Source organism: Macaca fascicularis, chromosome 18 (genome assembly GCF_037993035.2).
Source record: "Macaca fascicularis isolate 582-1 chromosome 18, T2T-MFA8v1.1".
Taxonomy (NCBI): Eukaryota; Metazoa; Chordata; class Mammalia; order Primates; family Cercopithecidae; genus Macaca; species Macaca fascicularis.
The window spans coordinates 81415256-81437512 of record NC_088392.1 but is presented as its reverse complement, the minus strand read 5'-3'; the positions used below and the strand labels follow the sequence as shown (position 1 = coordinate 81437512).

Genomic DNA, 22257 nt, shown 5'->3' with positions numbered 1-22257 from the left:
TCAGAGCTCATGGATAGCGCAGACTGTGGCAACGGCCAGTCAGTCTCAAGATCTCCTAACAGGAAAGAAAAGCAGGTGCTACAAACAAAACACCCCATCTCCAGGCAGTCAGCTGTGGGCAGAGAGCCCCAGGTGGGGACCCACCCGCTTCTGGTGCCCTTGGTGACTCCCGGCCCTGGCTCCCATTTCCTCTTTTATACAAAATGAGGAGGTGAAACTGGAGTTCCCTCCCATTCCAAAAAGTCCCCTGTGGCCATGTCTCTGGCCAAGGGAGAGAGGGCAGATGGGCATAAAAAGGACAGCGTGGGCAGGCACAGTGCCTCACGCCTGTAACCCCCGTGCTTTGGGAGGCTGTGGCAGGAGGATCGCTTGAGCCCAGGTGTTTGAGACCCACCTAGCCAATACAGAAAGTCCCCGTCTCTACTAAAAATATAAACATTAGCTGGGCATGGCTGTGCACACCTATGCTGGGGAGGCTGAGGCACGAGGATCGCTTGAGCCTGGGAGTTCAAAGCTGTAGTGAGCTGTGATTGCGTCACTGCACTCCAGCTGGGGCAACATAGCAAGACCCTGTCTCTTAAAAAAAAAAAAAAAAACTAAAGAGAAACAAAAGAAAGGGACATAGTGCAAAAGCACGGAAAATTTACACAGAAATGCAAATCTGAGAGCAAGTCAGAGAAACGGGCTGCCTATAGCCAGGGAAGACTGAGTTGGAATGCGATGAATTTTTCACGCTACTTTTCATCTCTGTGATGTGGGGGTGCAAAATAACGTGCAGCTTTTGTAACACAACCTCCAAGCCACCCTCACCCCGGGCAGCTCAGTGGGCTCTGGGTACTTGTTCAGGGAACGTAGTTCAGGGTAGCGTAGTGCCTTGCTGTAGGCCACCAATTCAGAAAGCAAGTACAAAATCCAAAACATCTGACTCAAAGACACACACAGGCTGCAAACAGGAAAAGCGGTAATTATATTAGAACATTCTTTAAAAAGTCACCTTGACAAACCTGATGCTTGATAAATCCTGAGGCTCTACTCAAACCAAGTTGGAGCGAGTTCCCCCCAAACTAAACAAACAGGGTAACTGTCCTTAATGCATTCGTAAGTCTATAATTATCAACTCATACGATCTGGCAGCAGAGGAAGCCACAGGGAGTCACATATCCGACCCCTGTGCTTTGTGGAGGAGGCGATCCGGAGGCTCCGGGAGAGGGGACAGGTTGAAGGTGAGTGTGGGAGGAATGCAAGCCACAGCTGGAACCAGGTGTCTGGATCCTGGCCCGAGTTTCCAGTTCCACCGTCCACGCGCAGCGGCCACAGGAGACACTGGCTCAGGAGGGAGAGCCTGCAGTGCTAGGAAGACAGCCGTGCACACCTGCACCAGCCGCTCGCTAAGAATCAGGGAATACTGGTAAGACCTCCACCTTCCAGGGCCCGAACCAGGTCATTCCTGCAGCACCTACATGCACAAGGGCACCGGAAAGGGTCAGGGCTTGGCCCAGGAGCAGATGATGCCTGGGCGGACGTGCATTCAGACGGCACCCAGCCTGGTCTGAGCATATCACGGACACCCCCACTGTGGCTACCAGCCAAGCAGAAGAAATGCCCCCCAACCCAGCCCCACCCCGTAGAGGTTCCCACTGTGGCCTGGTGTGAGGGCTCAGACTGAGGGGCAGGGGGCTGGCGGGCAGGGGCCGGCCTCTGCAACGCTCCACACCCAGGGATCTCCCCCACTCCAGCTTTCTTCAGATAAAATCAGCTTAAAATGGGCATGACAGGCGGACAAGAAGGGGGTCAGACCATAGGCTAACAAGTGTGGGCAGGAAGGGAGGGGGAGCTGTCTCATTCTTTGGTGGGAGTAGAAAAGAATATGAACCGACAAGCTGTTTGTACGAAACAATTTTCGTCCCCCTTGCCAAGCCACTCCTTGCTGTCAGCTCACAGCAGGCTTCCCTGGGACACCTGTGCCGGCCACCGTCTTCCCTGCTCTCTGGCCTGCAGGACGCCACCAAAGCTGCATCTCTTCATTCAGTATTTCAGCAGCTATTTGTGGGGTCATTACTCTGGCAGGCACTATTTTAGGATCTGGGGAGACAGCAGTGAGCAAAACAAACCAAGCTCCTGTCGCCACGGAGCCCAGATCCTCGCGTCTCGTCTGCCTCTGCAGGTGTTTCTGGACATCGCTTCCTGATTATCCTCGGTGCTGACCACGGGGACTAGAATACAGCAGGTACCCAATAAATGCTGGTTGTATGGCACAGAATTCTAGCTAAGCCTCAGGCGGGTCACCTTTTCAATCTATGGCCTCTGTCCTGCATCTGGGCGCCACACACAAGTGGCTGCTGGCCTGGGGGCGCCCCATGCGGCACATCGTGGCTGGGAGTTTGCTGCACAGGCAGTACCCAGCCCCACGCTGTTTCAAACACGCTCAAACAAGAGCCTTATACAAAGGGGCCAGAGGACAAGAGTCTGGGCTCTGCCCACACTGGGTACACCCCATTCTAGGTTGTGTGTGACGTAGGCAGTTACTTAAAGCCCCCGAGCCTCAGTTTTCTTGGCGGTAGAATGGAAGTAACGATGGCACTGGCCTCATAGAGCCAATGTGTGTGTAATGAGAAAACACAAACAAGACACTGGATCTAACGAGGGCCGGAGAAATTACCACCCTCCCAAATTACTACAACCTGCCCTGGCAGCCGGCCGATGAAGTCGTGTCTCTAACACATCTCAGCCCACCCTCTTCCAGTTCTTATCTGACCCAACTGGATACAACGTCGGATTTATCTCCTAGTCCCTCTGCTAATTTGTCTTGATTTTTTTAAAAAGTTCCCAATAGATAAAAATCAAAGCTCAAATCATTCCATGCCAGCTAAAATTAACAACAGAGAGATACAGGAGAAAGGATACAAAATTAGAGAAAGTGTGTGGGTGAGGTTTTTGGTATGAAATGTGGTAGAATAGTAGAACAGGAAAAAAATGTCAAGAAAGAAACTTGCCTTTAAAAGGAAAAAGATAGAGGCTCTTGATATTTGATTGGCTTTTTTTCATGTTTTCATACTGAAATATCACATTTAAAAAGCAGCGATAGAAAGAAAAATAATAAATTTGACCAAGTTTTTACGTCTCCTTCTCGGAAAATAATCACGCGGGGCCCCGTCTGCCGTGCTTCTGTCGCTTTTCTGGTGTGGTTTGTTCCCTTGGTAAAGTGCTGACCTTTGAAGTTCTTCACATCACCTCTCAAGCTTCCACACAGCCCCGAGAATGAAGCCAGCACAGAGAGGACAGCAAACCACCCTTCTGACAAGCAGGGTGCCCCATGCCCCTCTGCCGGGCGAGGCAGGCTGTGAACCTGCAGCTGTCGCCAGGAGCAGCCGTCAGAGTGCAGGGAACCCAGGGGATAGCTGCCGGGTCTCTAACGAACGGGGCCACGCCAGGACATGGCAAAACTTTGCTCTATACCTTAAGGCTCAGACCAACTGATCAGCGACAAAACAGCCAATGTTCCCGACAGAAATGAACGATCGGAGGCATTTCGGTCACCTGCATTCACAAAGCCTGCTAGGCACGCCTTGTTCGCCAAGCTCCAAACCAGCTCCACAAGTGCCTCTTAAATCACACACACAGGGAACTGCTGAGCTTTCATGAAGCACTTCTGCCTCATTTGCTCACATTCATTATCTGAGGAATATATATTCCTTGAGGACAAAGAAAAACTGTCCGCTTTATGTAACTTTTCACAACTCAGTATCCAGTTGAAGGTGAGCGGTGGTGGACAGAAATGCTCCAGTAAACCTTTTCCCAGATACTTTCGGGGGAGCATCTGTGTTGTCTGGGACGGGCCTGCGACGCTCTGCCCATTGCTCCACGCAACTTAATGGAGGCTCAATGGTGGGTCATACTCGAGCAGCTCTTGGGACTGGCCAGCGTTTGTGTTCCGGCGGAACGACGACTCCTCACTGCCTGAGTGTGTCCATTATGACAAAAGGTAGGGGAGTCCCACTTTCCTCTGGCGAGAGGAAGAGGATTCTATTGCCTGCAGAGGAGAAGCAGATACAGGCCCATCTGATATCCAATTACCACTTAAACTTCGGTTCAACCACCCTGCTCTTTCTCCCACTTAAGGGAGCCGGAAGAAGAAATAATTTGCAATTAATCGTGTGCCACCCTAGGAAAGTCATGGGTTGCAACACCACCTGGGAGAACACAGGCACTCTAGATCTAAGAGCTAAAAGGTAACCTCTAGACCAGCCTTTCCAAGAATGACGTGCATTTCAAGCAGCAAAGCCATCACTGAGGCCGACCGAGTTATGGAAACAGAAGTGGCGCGGCCTAGTCCGTTCATGTTGGTGAAACAACTTTGTCTGACCACAGAAATCCAAGGAGGTGCGTATTTCAGCAGGTGTCTGAAGGACAGAACGCAAAACGGTGCTGTCTGAGGTTGGCCCTGGCATCGATGTCACCGGCCGCTGGCAGGTCCAAGAGTGTGACGGAGGAGCTCCTGGGTGTGTTTGCCCAACATCGAACGCCACCTGCGGGGCCCGCGCACCAAGCCTTCGACGGGCAGTCCCGACTCCATGCACCTGCAGGGAGCACCGAGAGCGCGTCCCGACTTCCTGTGAGGCCAGGCGAGGCAGGATGTGAAAGTATCTGTCCCCAGGAGCAGCTGTCACAGAGGGCAGAGAACCCAGGGGAAGGCTGCCTGGTCTCTAACGAATGAGGCCACAAACCCCACCGCTGTGTTCTGTAGGCCTCCGGCCAAGCATGAAGAGTTCATTAGACCAATTTCCACTGCCTTGGTAACACAGGCCCGTGCGTGTGCTCTCACACAGGAAAAGCAAGCGAGGGTTATTCATGGGGAACGCACCACAGACGGGTACCGTGTGTCCCGCCAGGCAGCCCAGGCAGCGGTGAGGACTCGTGCCCTCCTGAAGACAGAACGGGCCCCTCTGGAACCGCGTGTGGCCGCGCCGCCTCCCACGGCACCGGAGGCCGAGCGTGTGCTGAGTTTGTGGAGTTTCGGAGGCGTGGATCGGCAGCTGCAGGAGCCGTGTCATCCTGAGCCGTGCCCTCACCCGCAGAAGCAGCTCCTGAGGACACCCGATGCTGAAAGGATCCGTCTGTCTGACACGTCCACCGTCAGATCCAGGCGAGAGAGTTCCTGGGATCCACCGAAGAAAACCACAGGACGCCACCGGCAAGAGGGAATGGAACTGCCACGCCTGGCCGCGGACGCCGCCGTTCTTGGGGATGCACGGGCTCTGAGAGGCCTCTCGTGATGTAAGTGACCCTCGGTCACGCCGGCCCGACCGCCTGACGACCACCGGTCACGCCGGCCCGGCCGCCGACGTCCTCTGCACGGAAAGTTGCGTCTTCTTTAGATTTTTCTTTTTCCCGCTCAGGATCTGGCCCTTATTTATTCCCTTCCCCACTGGAGCTGACTAGCAGGAATCGATTTATTCCAACCCTTACTCTGCATGGAGACCTGAGCACGTTTCTTCAGACAGAAGCCAGTGCCGCAGGGCCTGGGAGGACAGGCAGGGAGGAGCAGCTCTCCCACGACAGACAGCAACCGCGTGCCCAGCCTCCCTCCCAGAGTCTGATGAAGTGAACACAGTTCCCTCAAACAGCAAGAACTGGGGCACTTGATTTCACTCCTCCAGGGAAAGTAAGCTGCGGCCACTTTCACCAAGATAATCTGGGCCGGTGTTCCCCAAGTATCCCCAATACCCCATGCAGTCACCAAAACTACGCTCCATTTTTACTGAAAAACTAAATAATTAACAAACACATTTGAAATCAGGAAACACACATATGCCGGTGGACAAGACCAGCGTTGAAGAGCAAGGCGCCAGCCGGAGGGAGGAGACGAGGAGAAGGCCTCCTGCCAGGTGCAGGCTCTCTGGGAGGGAGGAAGAGGGTGCTGTTCCCTGACTGTACAAAAGTAGGGGAGGGAAAAGCAGAGCACCATGACTGCCCCAACAAACTCCACTCCATAAATGAACACCCAGAGGGTTCACTCAGACCAGGGCCTGCTTAAATGAGAATTTAGCATTTTCATCTTCACATACTTACATAGGTCAGCATCACTTTACTTTGTCCTCATCACCACCCCAAGCCTCCCCATCTCACTCGGCTTCTGCCCTGCCCTGACCCACCAGGCCCTCATTTCCAGCCCAGCACACAGAGCCAGCTGTGACTCACTCGCACCGCCGAGCCACAGGGATTCCCCACGTCGGAGAGATCACTCCTATCGAAATGACTCATCTCCTCACTTCCTTTGAATAAAAACATGTTATTATGTTCAATAAAACCATACAAGAAATAATAACTAAAGATGGCATTTAAATAACTTGTACCAACACCTAAAAATGGCTTCCTGGAGGAAAAGGGAATGACGGGCGTTTTCAAGGATATTTTCAGACCTCCTTTTCTCCTCCTTTTCCACCGGCCTCTCCTCCAGATGAGTCCTGGCTGCATTCAGAGCTGCACAGACCCCTGGCCTAGAGGTAAACTTGGGCAAAGCAGGTTTTACAGTGAGCACAGAGGCTGCCATCGAAATCTAGAAGCAGTCTAGCTGCTCCACTGCCGTCCCCTTCCCTCCAGTTCCCATGGAAACAGACCTCAGATCGCCAAAAACCGGGTAAAGATAGCACCATGCCCAGTGTTCCCGCAATCTGTTTCCATGGGAACGGGAAGGGAAGGGAGTGGAGGCTGGGTGGCTAGACGCCAGCAAATCTCCATCCCCGTCATGGGGCTGCAGCCGGCACCTCCACACAGGTCCAGGGCCCAGGCGCTCTTTGGGGACGAGACGTCCACTCGGGGATGGAGTCCTAGAGGTGAGGCTCCCAGCAGCTGGACTGTGTCGCGGAAGCTGCTGCAGACTCCCAGACACACCCAGCAGGGGCCTGGCCTTCTCAGTCGCCCCTCAGCCAACAGGGACGACCATTTCAGAGCAGGGGTCCCACGCCCGGCTGGGCGGCAGAATCACTCCAGACCAACTGAATCACTATCTGTTGGGGCTGGTGCGGGACTCGGCAGAGTCTCATCAGCTCCAAAGGTGATTCGGATGCACGGCCGTCTGGGAAACCGATGATCCAGACCAGAGTTTCCTGAGATGAAGGTGCCTGTGAATTCCATGGCATGTGGTGACTGCAGATTCGGTTCAGCAGGTCCGGGCAGGCCCAAGAGGCTGCATGTCCAACCAGCTCCCAGCAGATGCTGACGCTGCTGGGGACCATATTTAATTAGTGAGATTCTAGACTCCAGGGGCTTTGGATCTAGAACCTTCTCCACAGACCAACAATGGACAGACAGCCACTCCTGCATGACAGCTTGCTCCCATAAGCAGCCTGCAGCCCATGGCCCAGCTCTGGCCTCCAGAGGAGCCCGTGTGGGGTCAGGGCTGGGAGAGGTCCGGTCTCCACAGGAGCCCATGTGGGGTCAGGACTGGAGGGCTCCGGCCTCCATAGGAGCCCGTGCGGGGTAAGGGATGGAGGGCTCCGGCCTCCACAGCACCCTCCTCTACCTGTGCTATCCCAAGAGACGACCTGTGTGGGTCAGAAGGTAATGGAACAGCCAACATTCACGTGTAATTATCATGACACATGACGTCACTTCCAAGTGTGATTTCTCTAAAAGGTAAAAGCAAATTTCACATGGTTGAGGATCAAACATACACATTTTTTCTAAATATTTCACACATTTCCAAACATTTCCATGGTGGAAATATGTGAAATATTTAGAAAATATTTATAAATGTGGACATATTGTCAAAGAAGAATGGAACTGTACACGTGTCATTTTAAAAGAAATACGAGAATTTTGGAAAACTCTGGAATTTATTATAAAAAAATAAGGTAGCTTTAAAATTCAGTCCAGATGAAAATGTACAGAGTAAAAGTATACTCCACGTTTCAGCTAAAAGTGTGCAGTGTCACAAACAGTAGCATTTATTTCTACACTGAACTGCAAAATACTTTTAAACCACATAAACTGCCAGGTACTATTCAAAAGCAAGTTACTGATTTTCTATCCATTTTGCTTAAATATAAAAGGGGAGCTATTTCAGTTTGTTTCATTAAATACACTGTTTCCTTCAAAAAGCATATATTAATCTTTGAAAATGAAAATACGAGCACAGATCTCAACCATCAATCATTGAATTGTAGTATAAGCTTACTTGAAAAAACAATCTTCTGATTCTAAAAATGCAAAAGAGGAAAAATCAATTATTTCATTAGTCAGCACACAAGCAACAAAGATAGCTAAGCGTTTCTGCACAATCCCGTAACTGTGGGCAGCTAAAGAAAACATTGAACATACAGCCTGTGACGCACATTTTATTTCCACTGAAGCAAAAATACACATATATTTATACATATGTGTATAATGTCATACACAAACTTAAAAAAAGGCCATGAGTTGGTGTTGAGACCCAGTTGCTTTTTAGGTTCCCAAAGCATATAAACCCAGAGCACTACAACTGCTGCGATGAGAAAAGGAAATCAAAACAAGGGATTTCTGCCTTTGCTCAAAAGACACACACACACACAACAAATTAAACAGTTGTGGTAGAGGATGCCAAAGGAGTGTGAGCTGTTAAGAGTTCCATTAAAAATGATAAAAATAATTGGGAATAAATACAGAGATGTGCTTACACCCAGCTCCACTGAAATCTGTTAGTCTGCGAGACCCTAGCCAGAAAATCCGTTGTTGATATTTATTGTGTACATGTGTTTACTTTGTGTTTACATGAAGACGCAACTGGAGCCCAGACAGAAAGCTTCCCACAAAGGCCCAGATGGTGAACGGCTCTGCACAGGCCATGCCGCCTCGGCCCCGGCTCCTCTGCTCTGCCGAGAAGACAGGAACGCGGCCCCAACAGACAACACACACACACACACACACACACACACACACACACACACACACACACACACACACACACACACACACGGTGTGGCCAAGTGCCAATAAAACTTTATTAACACAAACAAGCCCTGGCCAGGACATGGAGCCAACAGACAACACACACACACACACACACACACACACACACACACACGGTGTGGCCAAGTGCCAATAAAACTTTATTAACACAAACAAGCCCTGGCCAGGACATGGAGCATGAACAGGAAGTGCTGAGCGCTGGACCACACGCTCCTCATCTCCGGGGAAATGCCTTATTCAACTTCATCCCACAGCTTCAGGGAAGGGAGGGGAAACCCCCGCAGAACCGGCTTCTCAGTTCTGTTTCTCAGTCACCCGGAGGAGCCTCCAGGACACCCGGACGGCCTCGCGTTCCCAGCACGCCCGTCCCAGCTCCGCACAGCTGCCACCGATTGACATAAATAGTTGCTTGTTGTGTGCCGTTTTGTTCTCCGTGTTTTTCTTGCATTCATCTTGTCTCTTTCATTTCTCATAGTTCCAAGGGGCAAGATGTTTTTATTTGCATTTTCCCTTAGAATTTAGCTTAGGGTTCAGCAAAAGATACTGCTGACAAGCAAATCCTCTCTTCCTCTCAAAAGGCAGGTAGAAGTCAGGAAAAAAACTACAGCACCTTTATGTCTACCCCCAAGGCAACTGTGGTAGAGGAACAGCCTCCGGGTCCGCCCTGCGAAGACCAGGTGCACAGCGTGTGGCTGCCGGCGCTTCCTGAGGGCAGGGACCGGCCTTTCCGGGGGCCTGGCAGGGGCGCACGGCGGGGCTTGGTGAACCCAACAATAGACCCAGTGTGATGAAATGTACGGTAAACTAACCTTTTACATTTGAGCAGAATCACGGCATTCAGGAATTAAAATCGCTGTTAAATATCATCCAGTTTAACTCGCTGTCCCCTGTAAGCGGAAACCATGGCTTGAGTGTCGCTACACACCCAGGGCTGGGTCCAGAGCACGGTGAAAGCAGCGTAAACCTAACGCTGTTCTAAACGTGATACAGAAACTCTCGGTATTTAAGGAATCCTATAATGAAACTTTCCTCATAAATAAAGACATGAATTAGTAAAAAGACGTTTGTTCCTAAATTCAGCAGTTCCTTGACTGTGGGTTCTCTTTCTTTCTCTCTCTCCCTCTCTTTCTCTCTCCCTCTGTTTCTTTTGAGACAGAGTCTCACTCTGCTGCCCAGGCTGGAGTGCACTGGTGTGATCTCGGCTCACAGCAACCTCCACCTCCCGGGTTCAGGCGATTCTCCTGCCTCAGCCTCCCAAGTTGCTGGGATTACAGGTGCGCACCACCACGCCTGGCTAATATTGTTGTATTTTTAGGGGAGATGGTCAGGCTGGTCTTGAACTCCTGACCTCAAGTGATTTACCCACCTCAGCCTCCCAAAGTGCTGGGATTACAGGCGTAAGCCACTGCACCCGGCCAACTGTGGGTTCCGACGGACTCAGCCTCCCTAGCGGACAGTGCACCAGGGCACTCACAGGGTTCACGCTAGGAAGAGCAACGGTTCACAGCGACGCGGTGGCGAGTGCGTAACATTTGGGAGGTGGGCTCCAGCAGCAGCAGGGCGTGGAACACTGGGCCTCCTGGGGCAGCCCCCATTCTCAGAGGTGATGGCAGCAGTCACCCCACACCCACAGCATTCCCCAGCCCTGGCCCCCGTCTCCGCCTCTCTGTGGCTGCTCTTCCTGAGCCTGAGTGTGAGAGGAGCACGGCCCTGGTCCCGCAGCCACCTGTAGTGTGAGAGGAGCACAGCAGCCCTGCAGCCACCTGAGTGTGAGAGGAGCACAGCCCTGGCCCCGCAGCCACCTGAGTGTGAGAGGAGCACGGCAGCCCCGCAGCCACCTGAGCGTGAGAGGAGCACGGCAGCCCCGCAGCCACCTGAGCGTGAGAGGAGCACAGCAGCCCCGCAGCCACCTGAGCGTGAGAGGAGCACGGCCCTGGCCCCGCAGCCACCTGAGCGTGAGAGGAGCACGGCCCTGGCCCCGCAGCCACCTGAGCGTGAGAGGAGCACGGCCCTGGCCCCGCAGCCACCTGAGCGTGAGAGGAGCACGGCCCTGGCCCCGCAGCCACCTGAGTGTGAGAGGAGCACGGCCCTGGCCCCGCAGCCACCTGAGCGTGAGAGGAGCACGGCCCTGGCCCCGCAGCCACCTGTGCTAGAAAGGTGAGGCGTCCCTCAGCCTCCCGCAGCCACCGCACCCGGGTTCTCACTGAGAACACAGCCCGCCAGGAGCCACGGCTTAGTCTGAAACTTCTGGCAGTGTTTTCTGGTGAGAAAAGGTAGGGATTGAGAAACATGAAGGAGGCCGGGTGCAGCGGCTCATACCTGTAAACCCAGCACTTTGGGAGGCCGAGGCAGGCAGATCATGAGGTCAGGAGTTTGAGATCAGCCTGGTCAATACGGTGAAACCCCGTCTCTACTACAAATACTAAAATCAGCCGGGCGAGGTGGCGGCGCCTGTAGTCCCGGTTACTCGGGAGGCTGAGGCAGGAGAATAGCTTGAACCCGGGAGGCGGAGCTTGCAGTGAGCCGAGATCGCGCCCCTGCACTCCAGCCTGGGCGACAAAGCAAGACTCCATCTCAAAACAAACAAACAAACAAACATGAGAGAGACGCTGCCTACATCTAAAGGCGGCATAAGGACCAACGTCACCGAAAATGACAGTCTCCATGGAGCTCTTCCCGCGGTTTCTCTGGGTTCCTTCCGCAGAGCAGGAGGCGGAAAGGGTGCCGTCTCCTCACTAAACTATACGGTGCGGCTGTAACGTCCCCGACACGGAGCAGGTACCCACCAGAGTCACTGGGGACATCAACACAGCTCAAATCAATAAAGGCGAAGTGGAAATCAGATCTAAAGAATGTCTTTAAGATGTGGTTCCACAGGCCCATCCTTGGCCCGTTCCCCTCGGGGCCCACCCAGCACAGCGGCAGACACCACAAGCCCCACCTCCAGACCCTGGACTCCACGTTCCCACAGGACGACGCTTTCCAGACTTCGGACTGCAACCCATAGTGGGCTGAGAAGCGAACGCAGGAGTCAGAACCAACACATCTCAGAAGGTGAGGGCGAGTTCTTCTCCAGAAACTTCCGTGCAGTGGGGTATGCACGTGTGCTGGCGCATGTATTTCACACGGTGACTCACAGTCTTGGTATAAGACCCATTCTTCCTGGAAAATACTGTGCTGTGGACACAGCTCCCTGCGTGGCCGGCCACCTGCAATCAGGAATTTAATTAGCGCATAGGCTGAGGATTAAAAACGCCCATGCACTGCCCATTCCATGCTAATGGAGACGCATTCTAGTGGCAAGAGCTCAAAACCTCCCCAGAACCTCCACAGTTCCAAGCCACGGCTCGTCGTGGCTGGCAGGCGTGGCCAGGCTGCAGGGCGGGGCCGAATTACCCTTCCAGTCGCCTCTTGTTTGAGAGGAAACAGAAGGCGTGGAAGGAGGCGTCTGAGTGCGTCAGCCCACGTGGTGCTTATTACCAGACGCCTGGCATCAGAAGAAAAGACACCGAGGAAAGGATATTTATCTAAAGAGCATGGAGTTAGTTCACTCTCAGTGTTTACTGACAGGGAACCACAGCATTTATCCACGGTGCCGCAGTACAGAGGCAGCTCTTCAAACGCACATCTGCTCCGATCGCTTCTCTGCTTAGAACTCTTCACAGGCTCCCCAGGCACTTCCGACGCGGCGTACACTCCGCAGCACCTGTGGCTTCTCACGGTCTGAACACTGCCTCCCTTCCACCCTCATCTCCCTCCACCCCAACTGGAGACCCCGTGCCATGCTCTGGCCATCCTGAGTACACCAGGAGGCGCCCACAGTGCCCCTGCCAGCAGCTTCCGCACTAAGACCACGGCCGCCCACCCAACAGCCTACTGAGCCCCCAGGCCCCCAGGCTCCCCGCACGCGTGCCCTTTACACAGCACCTGACACCTCACCTGGGCATATTTTTCCCGTTTCTGTCTCCACCAGGCTGGGTAGCTCCTAGAGGGCAGAAAATGCGTTTCATTCCGACACCTCCAGCACCAAATACAGGCGCTCTATAAACTAACTGAAAAATGATCAGCTCACCCTAAGAAGGTGAGTGAGTGGTCACCATGATCAGTTCCCACGTCCCCTGCCTGTGAGCCCGGCCTCAGCCTGGGGTCAAAGCACACGGTCCTCCCATAGCCAGCTTCCACATTCCTTCTACAGCCTGACATCCAGCTCACTGCTGACACACACAGACAATGACTGAGCTGCCTCTGGCAAAAAAGACCACGACTAGGCCAGACACGGTGGCTCACACCTGTAATCCCAGCACTTTGGGAGACAACGCGGGAGAATCGCTTGAGGCCAGGACCTCTGAGTCCATGAAGGCCAGGGCTCCTACCACCTGCCCTATGGCCCTGGGCCTCTCCAGTCCCCAGTGTCCCCAGGTAACAAAGATGGGACGTGAGGACTATCCGAGTGCCAAAGTGCATCAAGGAAGGAACTCAGGAAGGGTGCAAATTAAGCTAGTCACCAAACAGCCTAGACAAAGTTAGATGGGCCTTTGGCCATGAGCATCCTCCAAAATTGAAGGTGCTCCCAAACAACCTGGTCCCCCAAACCCACACAGAAGTGACCGGAGAAGTCATCTCACTGACGTGGGTGCAGGAGGCACTCTGAGAGTGCCCGGAAGGGCATCCAGCACACGGCAGGCTCACCCCCAGGGGAGACGGACAGGTGGAGGAACGGATGGATACAATCAGATTGTTTTCGGTGGGAAACCTGCTTTATGCCTGTGTTTTTAGTATGTGTTCACTTTAAATATGAAGTTCTGGTGTAGGCGAGGCTGTGCATACCTGCAGCTCCCTACACAGAAAGCAGGCGTTCCTGAGACAGGCCGGGAAGCAGGCGTCCCTGAGACAGGCCGGGAAGCAGGCGTTCCTGAGACAGGCCGGGGCAGTGCACACCTCACATGCCCACGGTGCTGAGCCCACGCCCTCCAGACTCCCAGGCCCCATCCTCTGCAGGGCCCCCGACTCTTCTGTTCTTCCTCTTGCTCCTTCTTGCTCCTCAGCTTGTCCCTCAAAGTCCCACACTCAGCCTCTTGTCAGCTCCCTCTAGAAACTCGACTTCACACCAACCGCGCACTAACGCCACCAAACCTGTCGCCTGGTGCAGGAAGCGTGCCCTGGGCTCCACACCTTTATCTGCAGCTGCCTCCTAGAAAGGCTCACTCGCACCGCCCCCAGATACACCCAGGTCTAAGAGGCCAAAACCAGACCCTTCCTCCCAAATCTGTTCCCTATTTTATTTCATGAGACACGGTCTCACTCCGTCACCCGGGCAGGACCGCGGTGGTGCCATCATGGCTCACTGCAGCCTCAACTTCTCAGGCTCAAGCAATCCTCCTGCCTCAGCCTCCTGAGTAGCTGGGACCACAGGCACACGGCCCCATGCCCGGCCGTCCCCTCTCAATACACCTCTTGATAGCACACCCCCGCACCCTGCTGTCCCCTCTCCCTCAGTACATCCCTTGACAGCATGTGCGCCCACGTCCCGCTGTCCCCTCTCTCAGTACATACCTTGAAAGTGCGTGCCCGTGGGCTCGGCTGCCCCCCGGCCTTGGTATATCCCTTGACAACGCATGCCCCCGTGCCCAGCTGTCCCCTCTCGGCACACCCCTTGACAGCTGATGGGGCTACCTGGCCCCGCGTGCTGCTCGCCCGCCCTCTCAGCCACCGAGTGGCCTGCAGACCCTCTGTCCACTCACTTGGCATTGCCACAGCTGCCTTGCTGCACCATCTGGGCCCCGGCTCTCTGCCTGGACGGACGCTGCCTGGTGTGTACTGACTCCTTCCTGAGCGTACGGTGCACCTCCAAACCCTGCCAGGCTCTTTCCTGCCCCATGGAGTGCCCCACGCAGGTCAGTGCCTGAGACCCCCTCTCCCCCATTCCTGCCTGTCGGTCCCCGTGTGTTCCGCACAGCGGGACCTCGTCTCCCAGGCCCTCTGCCCCAGCTGCCATCCACACCGCCTGACACCACTCCCCACACGGCCACGGCGGTTCTGACTCTGTGTGGACCAAAATCATCGAGGAGTTTATTTCAAAGATTCCAAGTTCCACCTCCACCGGCTGTGACGGAGTGGGGCTGGCGGGGACTGCAAAGGCCTCCTTCCCACAACCACAGGACTCCTCGGTGGACAGCAAACAGGTCTTTTCTGTGTGACACCCGGTTCGCATCTTGCTGTGGGCAAATGTCCTAGGAGTAAATTGACTGATGCTGAAATGTACTTCCTGAAAAGCCCATTCGATGGATGTGATTTCATTCAAAGCACCGCCTGTCCAGAAGTCGCCAGGATTCCCTAGCTGGGTTTTATGTTTTATTTATTTTGACCACAAGGATCAGAATGAGGACCAGCAAGGCAGAAATATGGGAAGACAGGCTTCCGTGCACTGACAAGAAAACGCCAACGTGTCTTTGTTCTTTAATAATTAAGAACCTTGCAAGACCAAAAGGGCAGCCTCATGGGCCCTCAGCACCCATCACCACAGAGCTGGAGAGAGGCCAGCGGCCCGTGGTGGGTGCTGAGGAGCCCGGCCATCGCATGGGACTGCAGCAGCTAACGCCCTCCACCCCGAATGACTTCACAGAAACAGTAACTGTGGACAGCTTAACCTTTGCTACATCCTCAGTGCCCTGAGGGCAGCAGTGACCTCGGGGACACGTCCTGATGAATGGTTCTGATGCCAGCCTTAAGGTTAGCCAGGACCCGGATTCCCACAGAGGCCATTCACAGACAGAGGTCAGGAGCTAAGGCCAATAGTCACCGACTGTACCTTAAAAGTGGGACTTAAATCCTAAGTATTCTTACTGCTAGAAGCAAGAAGCTCTAAAGTGTTTTATTTTGAGAGGGATCAGACCAAAGACAGAATTCAGATAATAAAGATGAAACAACCTTCATATTTATTCAGAAGGATTTTTCTTCTGTTGAAGTTTTCGGTATCAAATGAATACATTCTAGACCCTGATCTCCAAGAGTGTGTCTCCCACAGTGGTCAATGCAGGGCAAAGAAATACCGATCTTGAAAAGATCCAGTATTTACACTTAGCTGAGCATCTGGAAAGCCTGGTTTTCCAGAGGGAAGAACCCGGGAGTCATCCTGTTAGTGGTCGTTGGGGAAACACCACCAGGAGGAAACCGTGCTAGGGATTATCCTCTCCGCCTGCTCAGAGGCAACCAGGGTCTCTTCCCAAACACCCACTCACTGTGAGATCAACACATAACTTCCTGTGAGCTCAGGATTTACAGACACAGACATCTACTTTGAATTTCAAATAATCGGACAAGGCGTGGTGGCTCACACTTGTAACCCCAGGGCTTTGGGAGGCCAAGGCAGGAGGATCGCTGGAACCCAGGAGGTCGAGTCTGCAGTGAGCCATGATCGTGCCACTGCCCTCCAGCCTGGGGGAAAGAGTGAGACCCTGTCTCTTTAAAAAAATAAGATAAGGGCCGGGAGCGCTGGCTCATGCTGTAATCCCAGCACTTTCGGAGGCCGAGGTGGGCGGATCATGAGGTCAGGAGTTGGAGACCAGCCTGGCCAACATGGTGAAACGCCACCTCTACTAAAGATACAAAAAATTAGCAGGGTGTGGTGACGGGCGCCGGTAATCCCAGCTACTCAGGAGGCTGAGGCAGGAGAATCCCTTGAACCCAGGAGGCGGAGGTTGCAGTGAGCCGAGATCGTCCCATTGCACTCCAGCCTGGGCGACAGGGCAAGACTCTGGTTCAAATCAATCAAGCAAATAATCAGTGTATCCTGGTGGTCAAAATAAATAATACATAAAACTCAGCGAAGGAATCCTGGTGACTTCTGGACAGGCAGTGCCTTGAATGAAATCACATCCACGGATGGGCTTTTCCCCGAAGTACATTTCAGCCTCAGGTCAATTTACTCTCAGGACATTTCGCCACAGCGAGGTGCTGTGTGAGAACTGTGTGCTGGCAGAAAAGGACGCCATCACGGAGGGGATTCACGTGCACAAGGCTGTCTTCTAAGTGGCACTATCCATTTTTCTTATGCACGTGAGGTGAAGAAGGTTCTTTGTAACGGATTTCACCATCTTCACAGCACACTACAAATATTGACAATTATCACTTCCACAACAGCCTGACTTGGTGCTAGACTCAGCCGTCTTGGTTCATCCTCAGGTGGCATTAATGAATACACATGAGGGAAGCCAAGTTTTGCCAGCATCTCTGCAAGAAGACAGCACCCAGACCTATAGTTAATGGAACCTTCTATTTTAGAGACTCTCATGGAAGCAGCTCTCAAGGTAAAAAGCAAAAGATTAATGCTGGAAGCACGGACGGTGTGGCCATACAGGAGCCTGTTCCAAGGACAGGCATCTGCTCCTCGTCTCCAGGGGAAGAATAAACAAAGCAGTGCAAACGTGTTTCCGATGACTCCTTTCCCCGTGTCCCTCCATCACTCCCACCGTCTGCATCCCGGCCTGAGCAGCTTCTTTAGTTACTTGTACTGCACAACTCAGCAGCACCTGCGTTGCTCACTAGCTGCTTTCAGCTAGTGTGTCGTGTCTTCCCAACTAGTCTGTAAGTTGCTTACAGACAAGGACACTATGCTGTGCTCTTTGCCCCCATCACACTTTGCACATTTCAAACACACGAGTGGAACTCACAGCATTGCCAGCCTCGGGTATGTAAGAAATACAGAACAAAGTGCGTCCACTGAGGATTTTCAAATGTATTTACTGTTTGTATGACATGGCCCCTCCACACAGAAAAAATCAAATAATAGAGCTGGGTGTGGCAGCTCGCACCTGTAATCCCAGCTACTTAAGTGGCTGAAGTGGGAGGATTGCTTGAGGACAGGAGTTCAAGACAAGCCTAGACAATATAGTGAGATCCTGTCTCTACAAAAAAAATTTAAGAAATAAGCCAGGTGTGGTGGCACACGCTGTTAGTCCCAGCTACTCGGGAGGCTGAGGCAGGAAGATGGCTTGAGTCCAGGAGTTTGAGGCTGCAGTGAGCTATGACCACACCACTGCACTCCAGCCTGGGTGACAGAGCAAGACCTAGTCTCTTAAAAAAAAAATCAAATAATACATGTCATTATACAACATTTTTCTTAAAAAGCAATAATGGCAATAATGTTCACTGTGGAAAAAAATGGAAAATACAGGTAAGTAAATTAAAACATTAATACTCATAACCCCATGACCAAAGTTAACCAATGTGAGTAGCTTGGCACGTCTCCTTGAAAGCACACGATTATGCATATATATCTTTTGCCAAAAACAGTATCATGTTACAGACACTATTATATGATATTTTCACTTAATATATATTAAAACTTGTTTTATGCTAATTATACTTATTCTTTAGAACAGAACATTTCTATGACCTCAGTATACTTAAGACCAAACTTTAAAAATGTATGTTTACTACTTTAAAGCCTGTTGACAAGATCAGTCTAGCAGAGATGCCACAAGAAACAAGCATAGTACATGGCATTATTTAGAGACTTTTGAACCTGACAAGCACTGCAAAAGGCCAAGTGTGGTGCCACTTTACAATTCCAGTAGAAGAGTGCTCTAGTGCTGTTAATATGGCCATTAAAATGTTTCACATCTTTAAAAATGCGACTAATTATAAAGACTCAAGGTATCTGTGAGACCACAACCATTATTTATTTTATTTTTATTACATTACTCCTCCTGACACTACATGTTTTATCATGGAAATAAGAACCAGCATCATCATTGTCAGCTGTTAAAACAGTTCCTGAAACCCAAGGTCATAAGCCAACACCGATCCAAAGACAATGTGATAGTTAAAAATGCAAAACGGTCCTCAAAGCTGACTCCGAGGCTCCTCCGACACGATGCATAACAGGTTTGGCTTTGTTTAGACAAAGCCCCTTTTGGCACTGGAATAATTAAAACACGCCCTTGCACTCTTGAGAAATGTTTGCATTTCCACTCTCCCTTTCCCGGTGCAGTCCTGAAGACCGTCATTAAGGGAAACAACATGAAGCCTGCCCACCTAGCCGCCTCCTTCTCCAGCCTTTTTTTGTTTTGAGACGGAGTCACGCTCTGTCCCCCAGGCTGGAGTGCAGTGGCGCGATCTCAGCTCACCGCAAGCTCCGCCTCCCGAGTTCACGCCATTCTCCTGCCTCAGCCTCCTGAGTAGCTGGGACTACAGGCACCCACCACCTCGCCCGGCTAGTTTTTTTGTATTTTTAGCAGAAACGGGGTTTCACCGTGTTAGCCAGGATGGTCTCGATCTGCTGACCTTGTGATCCGCCCGTCTCGGCCTCCCAAAGTGCTGGGATCACAGGCTGAGCCCCTGCGCCGGCCCCACTTCCACATTCTTAATATTATTCAGCCTTTGCTGCCGGTTGGCATTTTTATGACTAACCTGATTAACTACAGACAGACCACTGAACTGGTTAGAAATATGATCCATTTTTCCCCAAAGGTGAGTGGGGCTCTCATATCTCAAGCAAAGAAAAAAAAATAGTTTTCCAGTTTAGCTCTTCTCTGTAGGCATAAAAGGACCCAACAAGCTCATGTCCAGCAATCCACCTCCCTCTTGGGTAACTTTCGTAGAGTCGGAAAGATCCTTCCCGCCCACAACCCAAAGACTAACTCTCACTCAAGAAGAACTTAGTTTATCATCTTTGTCTTCCCTTCTCATTTCTATTAAATTGGTTTCCATACCATTAATCTATCAAACTGTTTTCTGCTACATTTGCCTTTTAAATTTTCCACTTGTTTTATTCAATTTATCTTCTAAGATGTGTTCACATTTCTACCAAGGTCCAGCTAGAAGTGTCCACGTGCATAGCTAAAGCATGGAGACCGCGGCCAAGCACGGAGACCACGACCGAGCACGGAGACTAAGCACGGAGACCGCGACCGAGCACGGAGACTGTGACCTGAAGGCCACCTGGCCGCCCTGCTGGCACGAAGGTTTTGGAATCCAACCGCCCCTAGCGGGCTCTGACTCCTAAATGGCTGCTACACCTCATACCTCGGTCTCCTGTCTGTGAGTTCCCTCCATCTACAGCGTGGAGAGGCATATTCCAAAACTCCATTGACAAGGTCTACTTGGACTGCAAAAGACTGAATGATAAGGTCACTGGAACAGTCAGCTGGCACAACCATATGAAAGAACGAAGTTCACTCCCATGCTGACAAACAGAGGTTTCAGTCCACACTGACAGACTATCAGACTAGAACAGCCGTCCAACGTTCCTACACAAACTCACACAACCCACAACCAGCTTCAACAGAACACTCAGTGTGTGAGACAAAGGCACAATGACAAATGTAAAAGACGGCCTCTCTCCTCTTACTTGTGCCTTTGCTTGTGTTACCTTCCAAATGTGTGTCTTTGCCCACAGACCTTGATGGGCAACAATCACAAGTGTACGCTCCCCTCAAACCTTCGTACAGCCAACACTCGCCTCCTATGTCAGGGACGCTTCTATTAAACCTTCATACAGTCAAGACTTGCCTTGTCTGTCAAACCCCATTGCAAACAGATCCAAGCAGGCACACCTCGCTCTACCACAAGCCTGCTCTGGCTGGCTGGGGGCAGACATCACCAAGAATGCCGCTGACATGATGCTACGATGGAGAGGCCCCTCCCGGAAAACATGCAACTCATTATTTCTCATCCTACAAACTGTTGCAACTGTCCCTTCCCAGCTTTCAGCATGGCCTCACCTCCAGCCCTAACACGTGCATGGGTGTGGGTGGCGGTGATATAATCCAGGGCCCCTACAAGACAACACGCGCTCCTGCCAACGAAAGAACCGGCATGAAGAGGCCCAGGAAGAGAACTTTCTCATCTCCCAGCAGACGGGACAAGAGAAGTCCGGCTCAAGGCCACGGTGAACTTGGTTATCCCATCGGGAGAACCGTACTGAGGGCCTGGAACCACCAAACAAAGCGAGGTGCAACGAGAAGTACTCAATGTTTTAAGGAAAGATATGTACTCCTCTTCAAATCCAACATCCCTTATTAGAAATCACCACCAGAAATGCTGGTATGTTATGTATGTTAAAGCGACAGGAGACAAGGTGGGTGGATCACGAGGTCAGGAGATTGAGACCATCCTGGCTAACATGGTGAAATCCCATCTCTACTAAAAATACGAAAACAAAAAATTAGCCGGGTGTGGGCACCTGTAGTCCCAGCTACTCGGGAGGCTGAGATGGGAGAATGGCATGAACCCGGGAGGCGGAACTTGCAGAAGTGTATTTTGAGTCAAAAAGGGAGAGGACCCCTGCTGACGTCTTCCTGATGAGTGATGGGCTCCGCACTGATGTCGCATGTACTGCTGACCCCACTCCCTCCCACGACAAGCTGACACCACAATGCACATGCAACACCCAAATATTTGGTGCAAACCTTAAAGGCCATTCTGAATTCTGAACGCAAAGGGGATGGACATTTTATACTCAGTTCCCACTCATTTGCCTCCTCCTCTGGAGAAAAAAGAAATCAGTGGGGAGAAAAGGGACAGAAAAATACCAGAAATTCTCCCAGGGGCCAGGAATTTTCATCTTCACGTCACCTCTTACTTGCGTAGCATCAAAGCGGCACATACCACGCCTCTCCCTCACTCGTTTCCACACCAGGGAGAAGCCTTGTCTGAGAGGGTGGCCAACTGCCCTGCATCTCCGTGGCCTTGCTTGCCTTTTGAAAAATGATACCAGAGATTTTCTCTTACATCAACTTATCTTTTCATATAAATGTAAATGGCCAGTACATTTGAAGGCAGAAATTGGAAAATCCAGATCATGTCTACTGATGCTCTTTTCAAGACTATTCATGGTTATTATTGATGACCTGGAAATTCCACTGACTTAAAAATCCAGGAATCTTTTGTCGTACTTTTTTTAGTGTTGATATCTGTAATAGGGGCAGCAGGTGTCACCAGGCAAAACGCACAACAGCACTGAGAGTGAAAACTAGCCAGGACCGTGGCAGGTGAGTCCTGCTTTACCCTTGCCGGCTTCGCTGTAACACCACACACCTCCTCACCTGGACTCATCTCGCTGCACTCCCCGTGCGACTACAAGCTCCCTGAGGGCAAACAGCACTTTTCTGAGAAGGGAATATCTACAGGATATTTTATTCTTGGTCTGACCCTAAAATAAACCTGTTTCCAAAGTGGCTCCGAGACCTGCAGGAAGGTCAGAGGCCCGGGTCCCAGGCAAGGCCAGCTTGGTGGAGATCCCACGTGGCCGAGCCTGCCCCTCGCCCAGGAGACACACTGTTCTCCAAGGTTCGCCACAGCTTGAAGTTT

At 51.9% G+C, this 22257-nt stretch overlaps 1 protein-coding gene across 22 annotated transcripts in view; it reads right to left on the bottom strand.

Moving 5' to 3' along the window:
- Nucleotides 1-22257, bottom strand: part of LDLRAD4 (low density lipoprotein receptor class A domain containing 4) — a 449266-nt gene that overhangs the window by 278596 nt on the left and 148413 nt on the right. For 2 of the 22 annotated variants that reach the window (XM_045377674.3, XM_074023002.1), the window contains exon 1: nt 6358-6558. The exons of 18 other annotated variants lie outside the window; for them this stretch is intronic. The gene's annotated coding sequence lies outside the window, so the exon portion shown is untranslated. Of the gene's footprint in view, nt 1-6357; nt 6559-22257 lie in introns of those variants that run through there. 2 more of the 22 variants (XM_045377673.3, XM_074023001.1) reach the window with 1 other exon arrangement.